General features: G+C 37.9%; 1 protein-coding gene across 5 annotated transcripts in view; it reads left to right on the plus strand.

Moving 5' to 3' along the window:
* Pdgfc (platelet derived growth factor C) overlaps positions 1-12,503 on the plus strand; it is a 222,799-nt gene that overhangs the window by 119,076 nt on the left and 91,220 nt on the right. The window lies entirely within an intron of this gene.

The raw sequence follows: 12,503 nt of genomic DNA on the forward strand, positions 1-12,503 counted from the left end.
AAAATGTTTGACTATGATAAGAAATGTATGCATTACCTTACTTATGTAACTGAAACACCTTTGTATATTACCTTGACAAAAAAATAATTAAAAAGGTAAAAAAAAAAACAAAAGACAAAAAAAGAAAGAAATTCAGTGCTGAGACCAGAGTCAAATCTGCCCCTCCAGGTGGGAATCCAAAGTCAGCTGGAATATTTCACCCACACACAAGATCACCTACTGTATGTCATATAAACAGTACCCTCAATTCCTGGGGGAATACAGTTGTCAAGGTTGGGTGGTCTTTTTGAATATTTTTCATTCCAGGGATACTTGTGTATTATGAAAATATTTTATGTAAATTTCTTCACAAGATTCTGTACTTTCTCTTTGATACACAAGTTGAAAGAGAATTTTTATTTTGTCCTTGATTACAGATAAGTATTTTAGTACAGATTAAATAAACTTTGTACTTGCTGTCATTGGGTTTTCTCTTTAGTATCTATGTACTTAGTCTCAGGTTGTCTTTTTCACAGTATTATTTCAGACCTACAGAAATAGGCAATATTCTAGCTCTCTTTAGAAGACTGTGCTATTCAATTCTTTTTTTTGGGGGGGGTGGGGGGAGTCCAGTCGTGGGGCCTGAACTCTGGGCTTGGGCACTGTCCTCAGCAATTCAGCTCAAGGCTAGCACTCTACCACTTGAGCCACACACAGCGCCACTTCCGACTTTTTTCTTTTTGCTTATGTGGTGCTAAGGAATTGAACCTAGGGCCTCAAGCATGCAAGGCAAGCACTCTACCACTGGGCCACCTTCCCAGCCCTGTGCTATTCAATTCTTAAGGGACTCAAGAAGTGGAGTGAATAGCATTTATATTTTATACTGAAACATGGAAACACTCATTTTTTCTAACCCTTACTTAAGAAGATTTTCACCATACTGTACTATACCTCTTCTTTTATGAACAAAATTCACTATTCTTGTAGGAAAATGCAAAAGGTCTAAGATTTATCAACTTTACAAAGGAACAAGTTTCATGAATGTTGATAGTTTTTTGAGTAATAGAAGAACTGTATCATTTCTCCCTGTCTTTGTCTCTGTCTGTCTGTCTGTCTGTCTCTGTCTCTGTCTCTGTCTCTGTCTCTCTGTCTCTGTCTCTGTCTCTGTCTCTGTCTCTGTCTCTGTCTGTCTGTCTGTCTGTCTGTCTGTCTGTCTGTCTGTCTGTCTGTCTGTCTGTCTCTCTCTCTCTCTCTCTCTCTCTCTCTCTCTCGTATCTATCTGCCAGTACCAGAGTCTGAATGGAGGGCCTTGTGAAATTTGGCTTATTTACTCACAACTGGCACCTTATCACTAAAGCCACACCTGCAGTATAGATTTCTGCTAGTTAATTGGAGATGGAATCTCACAGACTTCTGCCTAGGCTTGCTTCAGTTTCATTGAGTTTCCTGAGTAGCTAGGATTACAGATGTAAGACACCTATGCCTTGTTGAAAAAATGACTTTATTATAACAAGAGCAGTAGCTAGAATCTTAGCACTTTTGTACCTTTACACTGTGACTGTTTTTCTGCAGGCAGTAGTAGGAGAGCTTGTGTATCATCTGCATACCTAATGTACTTCTCCAGAAGAGAGAAGATATGTGCATCTGTATACATATATTCACATCCATATGTATGTATGTGCAGTGTATATCTCAGTTAATGGTAAAGTTAAACTGTTATCATGAATGGTAGCATGTGACTTAACTTTAGGAAAGTGACTTTTTCAACTGTGTTTAACTGCTTTCCAGTTCATCCCTGATTATACCTCATTTCTGCAAATCTAATTATTATCTTGAGTTTTTGAAGTTGTCCCCCTAACTACACCTGTAGTTTTCCATCACTTCTTTCTCTATGACTATCCTACTGATATTAGTGTAGTTTTTCCTGTTTAAAATATGTGTCAGTGTTTTAACTTTTTTTTTTCTTCTGAGACTTAAGGCTTATTTCAAATAAGCAAAATCCAATAGTGTTATGTGTTCAAAAGTTTATGTTGTGGGTTGCAAGGTTTGAGCCTGTAATTCTAGTTACCTGGGCGCCTGAGAATGGGATTGTGATTTGAGACTATCCTGGGCAGAAGGTTTGAGAGATTTCTTCTCAAACCACTTGACTAGTATCCTAAGCTACAGGGAAAGCTAAGCTTTGGAGAATCTGGTTCCCGGTGAGCATGGGAAGAAAAGTTCTTGAGACTCAGTGTCAATGGGGAGAAGCTTCCCAATAAGGTGAAACTTAAAGCCAAATGGATTATAGTCCAGCTGTGCATATGAAAGTGAACTATCTCAAAAATGACCATTGGAAAGTGAGGCTGCAGGGCTGACTTAGTACAGTCAGCCTTGTGAGTGGGAGACTGAGTTTAAACCACAGAACAATCAATCAATAATCAATCAATCAATCAAAGATGATGCAGATAGCTTAGATCCTTTGTTCTTTGATTTCCAATGCTCCATTGTATAATGTGGGTGCTAAGAAAGTGCTCCAACACAGTGAAAGACATCCAGTTCCTAGTCAACATTTTGTCTCACCTTCTCAATGTATATTGGCTTTTTTCAGTTCTTTTGCACCCTGACAAGCTTTGATTCCGTGTGTTAGAGTGCTATGAAATTATACTTTGTTCATTTGAGTTTGTTTTTCTAATTATTAGTGAGGTTGGGATATTTTCATGTTTATTAACATCTTCCATCTTGTCTTTGACTATTTGAATTTTGCCTTTATTATTTAAGCCTTTGGTCTACTGAAATTTGTTCTCTGTGTCTCTGAGGTTTGTCATTAGGGTATTCAGTTGTGGAGTCCCATTTCTTTTTTTTAATTTCTTTCAAATAAGATTTTTTTATTTTTATTTTTTATTGTGAAAATACTGTACAGAGGGGTTACAATTACATGGGCAAGATAGTGAGTACATTTCTTATCAAGCATTGTTGCCTCCTCCGTTGTTTCCCCTTTTCATCCCTTCCCATTCACTCCCCCCTGCGTCCTCCACCCCCCCTCTCCCCCCCCCCCCCCGCCCCGGCCAAAGTTGTAAAAGTTCGTTTTTCTACATAACATCTTGTACGTCTCATTGTTGCAATGGGTCCACCTGTATCCCTATTTAAACGGTTTGTTTTTTTTTCCCTTCCCCTCCACTAATTATACCAACATCAAATACAGTAAAAGCATGGGTTATACCATGGGTTATACCATGTTGCTTTGCATACAAAGCAACAAAGAAATCATCTTATAAATATGTTTAAACAATCGCATGAAAGAAAAAAAAACATTTGAATCCTTATCTTGGGGTTCATTTCACCTAACATCAACTTATCTGACCTTTTCTGCTTGTCTCAGACATATACTAGTTATTGCAAATAAGGGAAACCATGGGACCTATGTTTCTTTGGACCTGGCTTACTTCACTTAATATAATTTTTTCCAAGTCTTTCCATTTCCTAACAAACGGAGCAATGCCATTCTTTTTGATGGAGGCATAGAATTCCATTGTGTATATATACCACATTTTCTTGATCCATTCATCTACTGAGGGGCATCTGGGTTGGTTCCATATCTTAGCTATGGTAAATAATACTGCAATAAACATAGTCGTGCTGGTAGCTTTAGTAGTGTCTTGTTTGTAAACATTTGGGTAAATGCCCAAAAGTAGGATTGCTGGATCATAGGGGAGACTCTATGTGGAGTCTTTTGAGGAACCTCCATACTGCTTTCCAAAGTGGTTGAACAAGTTTACATTCCCACCAACAATGCAGTAGGGTTCCCTTCTATCCACAACCCCTCCAGCATATGTTGTTATTAGAGTTCTTGATTATAGTCATTCTAACTGGGGTGAGGTGGTATCTCAGTGTTGTTTTGATTTGCATTTCTTTTATGGCTAGAGAGGTTGAGCATTTCTTCATGTGTCTATTGGCCATCCTTCTTTCCTCTTCAGAGAAGGTTCTCTTTAAGTCTTTAGCCCACTTATTTATTGGGCAGTTGTTTCTTTGAGGATTTGGTGTCCCATTTCTATTGAAGGGATATTTTTCCCTTTCCAAGGCAGTTAACCTGCAGTTGCATTTCTGTTCATGTCAGATGGGTTACTGTTCTTTTAGTCAATTGTGTCTCTTAATGGAATGACACTGTCTTAATTACTTTCTCCATATTACAGAAGTTACTGTTAGAGATGTTTCACCTCATTTTCTTTTCCTTTAGGAACACTGGAGCTATTTGTCTGTTGAATCTAAGCTTTAGAATTAAGCTGTAAAGTTTCTGGAAATGTTCCTTTTTTAAGTCAAATAGCTTTGAAGATAACTAACATCATTATAATAAATCATTAAATGATTTCTTATCCTTAAGATCATTATATTTTCTCTTTCATTGAGATTCTCTTTTATATCTATACCATAATAGAAATTGTTTTTCTTTCTTTCTTTCTTTTTAGAAACGGGGGTTTGAACTCAGAGCTGTATGTTGCTATTTAGGTGCCTTACCTATGAAAAATGCTTCACCCAGAGTGAAGCCAAAGAAGGATGTCCTCAGAAGAGGATCACAAAGATACAATAGTTATGTGCATGTGATCATATAAAATAGTAGTTATTAAAATGAATCCAGAAAATGTAAACAAGGTTTTTTCCTTTGTTGATATTTTTGTTTTCTTTTCCTCATCTTGTTTGTTTATCTGTCTTTGGGAAGGTAAAAGGAAGCACAGAAATGGTGGGACAAAGTGTGAACAAATGCAGGTTTAAGCTATATATGGGTGGGGACAGGGGAAAACTGGGATAGAGCAAGGGAAGGGCTGACATTGTTTTTAAAAAAGTATACTCTTTATCTGATTTATTAACTGTAACCTCTCTGGACATCATCTTTACAAAAAAATTAATGCAAAAAGAAAGCCATGAAACCTTCACACTGGGTGTTTTGAGTTAAGATGTGATTTTCTACCCAGGCCTGAACTTAGATTTGAATCCTCTTATTTTACACTTTCTACAGATGTTAGGATGTGCTGAGCACATACTACAACGTAAAGGTGATTCACAAAGGGGTTACAGTTACATAAATCACGTAATGAGTACATTTCTTTTTTAACAGTGTCACCCACTCTGACATTTTCTCCATTTTTTTTCCTCCCAGCTTCCCTTCCCTTCCAAGTTGTATAGCTCATTTCTATGGAGATGAGTCTGACAAAGATTGTTTTTCTGCACTCTCCTGGAACTGTGATTATTCTTAGCCTTTCTAAGATTATAGGCTGGAGCTACTATGCCCAGTTTAGAGGTTTCTTCATAAAGATACTATCTACCTATTATTTTGATTTATTTTTAGAATCTTTATAGTTATTATTAAACATTGTTTTGAAAACTACATTCTATAATTGTATATTGCCAGTGTATAGAAATGTAAACAAGTTTAGTATTAATCTTTTGTCTGCAAATTTCCAAAACTATTATTATTATTATTATTATTATTATCATTATCATTATTATTTGCTAGTCCTGGGGCTTTAATCAGAGCCTGAGAGCTGTCCCTAAGCCTCTTTGTACTCAAGGCTAGTATTCTAGCACTTGAGCCACTGTCACTTCTAGCTTTTTCTGGGTAGTTTTTTCCTTTGTTCGTTGTTTGTTTTCTGTTTGTATTTTTTTTTTTGCCAGCCCTGGGGCTTAACTTAGAGCCTGCACACTGTCCCTGAGCTCCTTTATACTCAAGGCTGGTGCTCTACCACTTAAACCACAACACCACTTCTGCTTTTTCTGTGTATGTGGTACTGAGGAATCGAACCCAGGGCTTCATGCATGCTCTGCAAACACTACCGCTAAGCCACATTCCCAGTCCTTTCTGGGTAGTTTATTGTAGATAAGAATCTCATGGACTTTTTTGTCTGGGCTGGCTTCAAACCATGATCCTCGAATTTCAGCCTCCTGAACAGCAAGGATTACAGGTGAGAAACACCAACACCCAGCTAAATGCATTCATTTTGATCATTGCTCTGGAAGTTAGTTGGAATTTATGAAAAAGTGTCATGGTTTATAGAAATCAAGATTTTTTTCATCCTTTTAATTATTTTACTCTGTCATTTCTAGTTCTAATTAGGTTGTTGATAGTATTAATGAAACCTTCTTCATCTCTTTTCCTTTAGAGTTTGCCTTTTTACAAATAGTTTAACATTTAGAGTAATTTTGGAGTGACAGGAAGTTCCTATATATGGTGAGTCTGGAGCCTGCAATATCACTTTTCATTGCAGAACAAAGTGATATATTTGCATTACTATGAAATTAACATCCATAGGATATTAACTCAATTTCACACTTAAGTGGGATGATACCAGCTGTGCTTCCTTTGTCTTTCTCAGCATATGTACTTAGTTGGAATATTTCCATCTCAAATATCAGTAACAGTTGGCTCTTTGTAGTTCTTTTAACTTGACAATTTTGAAGAGGCACGAGTTTTGTAGAATGTCAGTAGTTTAGAATTGCATGTGTTTTCTCATGTTTAAACTTAAGTGTGATGGGTTTAAGAAGGAATCTTAAAGGTCATAGACTCTGCGGCCCTACCTATAAGTGCTATCCAGCTTGCATGTCGGTAAAGATGCGGACTTTGATCACCTAGGTATGTTGTCATATGCTAGGTATTTTTCTTTTGTATTTAGGAAAATAGTGTTTGGATTTTCTTTTTTTTTTTTTTTAAATTGTATTTTATTTTATTTGAGAACATACGGTACAAAGGGGCTACAATTACATGGGCAGGATAATGGATACATTTCTTACCAAGCATTGCAGCCTCCTCCTTTGTTTACCCTTCACTTCCCTTCCCCGCCTCCCCCCTCCCCCCACCCAATTTTACCCCCCTCCCCCCACCCAATTATACCCCCCTCCCCCCCCCACACCGGCATTGTAAAGCTGGTTTTGACATGACATTTTGTACTTCTCATTGTTGCAACAGGTCCACCTGAATCCTTAAACGACTTGTTTGTCCCCATCTACTCCACATGTTATACTGACATCAAATATAGTGAAAACGGGGGTTACACTGTGGGGGAGGGACATACAAAGCAACAAAGAAATAATCTTATAAATGCATTAGAAATACATGCATGAAAGAAACGAAAACATTAAAATACATATTTAAGGGTTCATTTTCCTAGCATCACATTATCTGACCTTTTCGGCTTGACTCATACCTATACTAGATATTGCAAATAAGGGAAACCATGGGACCTATGCTTCTTTGGGCCTGGCTTACTTCACTTAATATAATTTTTTCCAAACCTTTCCATTTCCTAACAAATGGGGAAATGTCATTCTTTCTGATGGAGGCATAGAATTCCATTGTGTATATATACCACATTTTCTTGATCCATTCATCTACTGAGGGGCATCTGGGTTGGTTCCATATCTTAGCTATGGTAAATAATGCTGCAATAAACATAGTTGTGCTGGTAGCTTTAGTGTGGTCTTGTTTGTAAACATTTGGGTAAATGCCCAAAAGTGGGATTGCTGGATCATAGGGGAGATCTATGTGAAGTCTTTTGAGGAACCTCCATACTGCTTTCCAAAGTGGTTGAACAAGTTTACATTCCCACCAACAATGAAGTAGGGTTCCTTTCTGTCCACATCCCCTCCAGCATCTGTTGTTATTGGAGTTCTTGATTTTTGCTGTTCTAACTGGAGTGAGGTGATATCTCAATGTTGTTTTGATTTGCATTTCTTTTATGGCTAGGGATGTTGAACATTTCTTCATGTGTCTATTGGCCATCCTTCTTTCTTCTTCAGAGAAGCTTCTCTTTAAGTCTTTCGCCCACTTATTTATTGGGCAGTTGTTTCTTTGAGGATTTGTTGTTGGGTGGTTTAATTTTTTGAGTTCCAAGTATATTTTAGATATGAGACCCTTGTCCGTTGTATGGCTAGTAAAGATCTTCTCCCAATCGGTGGGTTTTCTATTGATCTTGCCAGCTATGTCATTTGCCCTGCAGAAGCTCTGCAATCTTATGCAATCCCATTTGTCCAACCTTTCTTTGATTTGTTGTGCTTCCGGGTCTCTATTCAGAAAATTTCGACCTGAGCCAAGGAGACCTAGGGTTTCTCCTATTCCATCCTGTAATGTTTTCAGAGTGTCTGCTTTGAGTTCAAGGTCTTTGATCCATTTGGAGTTGATTCTGGTGCAGGGTGATATATAAGGATCTAGCTTTAGTTTTCTACATGTAGTTAACCACTTTTGCCAGCACCATTTACTGAAGAGGCTGTCTTTCTTCCATTCTATTGTTTTAGCTTCCTTATCGAAGATTAGGTGGCTATAGGTCTGTAGGTTCATTTCTGGGTTTTCAATTCTATTCCATTGGTCCTGAGGTCTGTTCTTATGCCAATACCAAGCTGTTTTGATTACTATGGCTTTATAGTAGAGTTTGAAATTTGGTATTGATATTCCTCCAGCAGTGTTCTTTCCGTTGAGGAGCGTTTTTGCTATTCGGGGTCTTTTATTGTTCCATATGAATTTTTGGATTGCCTCCTCTATTTCCTTGAAGAATGAGGGTGGAATTTTGATAGGTATCGCGTTGAATTTGTAGATAGCCTTGGGAAGTATTGCCATTTTCACGATGTTAATCTTGCCAATCCAGGAGCATGGGAGGTTTTGCCATTTTTTAAGTTCTGTGTTGATTTCCTTTTTCAAGATTTTAAAGTTTTCATCATAGAGGTCCTTCACTTCTTTGGTTAAGTTAATTCCTAGGTATTTTATTTTTTGTGGGGCTATTACAAATGGAGTTGCTTTCCTAATTTCAGCCACACTTTTCTCATTGTTGGCATATAGAAAAGCCATTGATTTTTGGGGGTTAATTTTATAACCTGCTACTTTGCCAAAGTTTTGAATCAGCTTGAGTAATTTGGGAGTGGAGTCTATGGGATTCTTTAAATACAAGATCATGTCATCTGCAAAGAGGGAGAGTTTTATTTCTTCTTTCCCTATTTGGATCCCCTTTATGTCTGCATCTTGTCTTATTGCTGTAGCTAGGCATTCTAATACTAGATTGAAGAGAAGTGGAGAGAGTGGGCATCCTTGTCTTGTTCCTGAGTTAAGAGGAAATGGCTTTAGTTTTTCACCATTGAGTATAATGCTGGCTGTAGGTTTGTCATATACAGCCTTTATTATATTGAGGAATGTTCCATGGATTCCTAATTTTTCCAGAACCTTCATCATAAAGGGGTGTTGGATCTTGTCAAATGCTTTTTCTGCATCTATTGAGATAACCATGTGGTTCTTATTCTTGCTCCTGTTGATGTGATGAATAATATTAATTGATTTGCGTGTATTGAACCAGCTTTGCATCCCTGAAATGAATCCTGTTTGATCATGGTGTATGATTTTTTGGATGAATTGTTGAAGTCGATTGGCCAAAATTTTGTTGAGAAGTTTTGCATCAATGTTCATCAAAGAAATGGGTCTATAGTTCTCTTTCTTTGATGAGTCCCTGCCTGGTTTTGGGATGAGGGTTATGATGGCTTCATAGAATGTGTTCGGTAGTGAGCTTTCTCTTTCAATTTCATTGAAGAGTTGGAGGAGTATTGGTGTGAGCTCTGCTTTGAAGGCCTTGTAAAATTCCGCTGTAAAACCATCTGGTCCTGGACTTTTCTTAGCTGGGAGGTCTCTTATTGCTGTTTCTATTTCGATGCTTGATATGGGCCTGTTAAGCTGGTTTAACTCATCTTGGTTTAGTTTTGGCATGTCAATATTTGCTAGGAAAAGGTCCATTTCTGTCAAGTTCTCAAACTTATTAGCATAAAGTTTTGAGAAGTATTCCCTTATAATGTTCTGAATCTTGGTTGTTTCCGTGGTGATGTTTCCATTCTCATCTCTGAGTTTATTAATTTGGGTGTGTTCTCTTCTTTTTCTGATAAGGTTTGCTAAGAGTCTGTCAATTTTGTTAAGTTTTTCAAAGAACCAACTATTTGTTTTGTTGATTCTTTCTATAGTTTTTTTGGATTCTAATTCATTTAATTCTGATTTAATTTTGATTATTTCTTTCTGTCTACTGGATTGGGGTTTATCTTGCTGCTCTTTTTCAAGGAGGTTTAGATGTGTCATTAAATTGCTAGTTTCAGATCTCTCCAATTTGTTGATGTAGGAGCTCAGAGCCTAAACTTGCCTCTGAGTACTGCCTTTGCTGTGTCCCAGAGGAGCTGGTAATTTGTGTGTTCATTTTTGTTGAATAGCATGAACATTTGAATTTCCTTTCTAATCTCTTCCATGACCCACTCATGATTCAGCAGTGTGTTGTTCAGCCTCCATGTGATACCGGACTTTCTTTGGTGGCTTTTGGTGTTGAGTTCTAATTTTATTCCCTTGTGGTCAGAGAGAATGCAAGGTATAACTTCAATGTTTCTGAATTTAGACAAGTTTGCTTTGTGGCCTAAAATGTGGTCTATTTTAGAAAACGTCCCATGTGCTGCTGAGAAGAACGTGTATTCTGATGCTGCTGGGTGAAATGTTCGGTAAATGTCTGTTAAGTCTAGTTGATCTATGCAGCTGTTTAGATCTGCGGTTTCTCTGTTGAGTTTTTGCCGAGTTGATCTATCTAGTGGGGAGAGTGGTGTGTTAAAATCCCCAACGATTAATGTCTTTGGATCTATCTGGGATTTGAGGGAAAGTAGTGTTTCTTTGATAAATTTGGGTGCTCCATTGTTTGGCGAATAGATATTTAGAATTGTAATATCCTCCTGAAGGAGAGATCCTTTAATTAGTATGTAGCGACCTTCTTTATCTCTTCTCACGAATTTTAATTTGAAGTCTATTTTATCTGATATTAGGATTGCAACTCCCGCCTGTTTATGAGGGCCGTTTGCTTGGTAGATTTTGTTCCAGCCTTTAACCTTGAAAATATGTTTGTTTTTACGGGCAAGATGTGACTCCTGCAGGCAGCAGATAGAAGGGTCTTGTTTTTTAATCCAACTAGACAGTCTATGTCGCTTAATTGGAGAGTTCAGTCCGTTAACATTAAGAGATAGGACTGAGAGGTATTTGGGAGTTCCTGCCATGTTATCCACCTTCTTGGGGGCTGTGAAAACTGGGTTCTTCCTAAGGCTCTTGGATTCTCAGTTTGGGTGCAGTTTCTTGGCCTTTGTTGCGTTCTTGTTGGTTTTCTATGTGTAGGACATCTTTAAGAATCTTTTGCAGGGCTGGTTTGGTGGAGATGTATTGTTTCAATTTTTCTTTGCTATGGAAGGTTTTTATTTGGCCTTCAGTTATGAAGGAGAGTTTAGCTGGGTACAGTATTCTTGGTTGATAGTTGTTTGTTTTTAGGGCATGGCATACATCATTCCAGGCTCTTCTTGCTTTGATTGTCTCTGGTGAGAAATCTGAGGTAATTCTAATTGGTTTCCCTTTATAGGTGATTAACCTTTTCTCCTTGACAGCTTTAAGGATCTTTTCCTTGGTCTGGGTTGATCCTGTGTGGATTATAATGTGACAGTGGGATGTCCTATTCTGGTCTGGTCTATTTGGGGTTCTAAAAGCTTCTTGTATCTGAATAGGCCTATCTTTTTGTATGTTTGGGAAGTTCTCTGCTAGGATCCTGTTAAACAAATTTCCTAGACCATTAACTTCTGTTTCTAGGTGCTCCTCTACACCCATTATCCTTAGATTGGGCCTTCTGATGGTGTCTTCCAGGTGTTGGATAGACCGTTCATATTTCTTGGACTTGTCTTGGATGGTTGTATGTTCTTTCTCTATAATATCTAGGCTGTCTTCAATCCCTGAGATTCGATCTTCTGCATGGTCTAACCTGCTGTCAAGACTCTCTACTTTGTTTTTTATCTCTTTTCCTTCTAATTGGTCAGCTTTGATGGCTTCAAGTTCTTTGTTGAAGCTCTGTTTTAGGTCTTGTATGAATTTCTTTACTTCCTTAATTTGGTGTTCAGTGTTTGTTCTCAAATCACTTAGTTGATTGGTTATGGTTTCTTTGGACTCCCATTCCTTCTGTTGGGTTCCATTCAGCCTTCCCTTTGTGGTCTCCCTGACTTCCTTAAGCTCTTTGTTAATGGATTCCATGAATGTCTTTAGTGATCTTTGTGTATTCTCTACCTGGTCTCTTAATTCGTGAATTACTCTTTGATTAGTTTCCTCCCTTCTGTGGGATTCCTGCAGTTCTCTTTGAGTGTTCTCTGCCTGCTCACGCCATTCCTCCCTTTCTCTTTGAGTATTCTCAAGTTGTTCACGCAAATCCTGTATCAGTTTTTGAGAAGCTTCCTCACGCTTATGATGTTCCTGTATAAACTTCTGGGATGCCTCCTCTCTCTCCCTATCACGCTCATACAGAGTCCTTTGTACATTGTCAAACTTCTCATTTATCATGTTTGCTATTAGTGTTTGTAGAGCTATTTGGGAACTCTCCTCTGGATTATTCTTTATCTGTTCTAATCCCTGATTATCAAGGTTGGGAATTGAGATACCCGAATTTGCCATTTTTCTTGTGTTTTTCCGGCTTACTCGGCCCATTTGAGATACAGATTGCACCAGTTTTGTGCTAGAACACTATCTTAAG

Source organism: Dipodomys merriami, unplaced genomic scaffold (assembly GCF_024711535.1).
Source record: "Dipodomys merriami isolate MVZ:Mamm:240054 unplaced genomic scaffold, mDipMer1.0.p SCAF_9, whole genome shotgun sequence".
NCBI lineage: Eukaryota > Metazoa > Chordata > Mammalia > Rodentia > Heteromyidae > Dipodomys > Dipodomys merriami.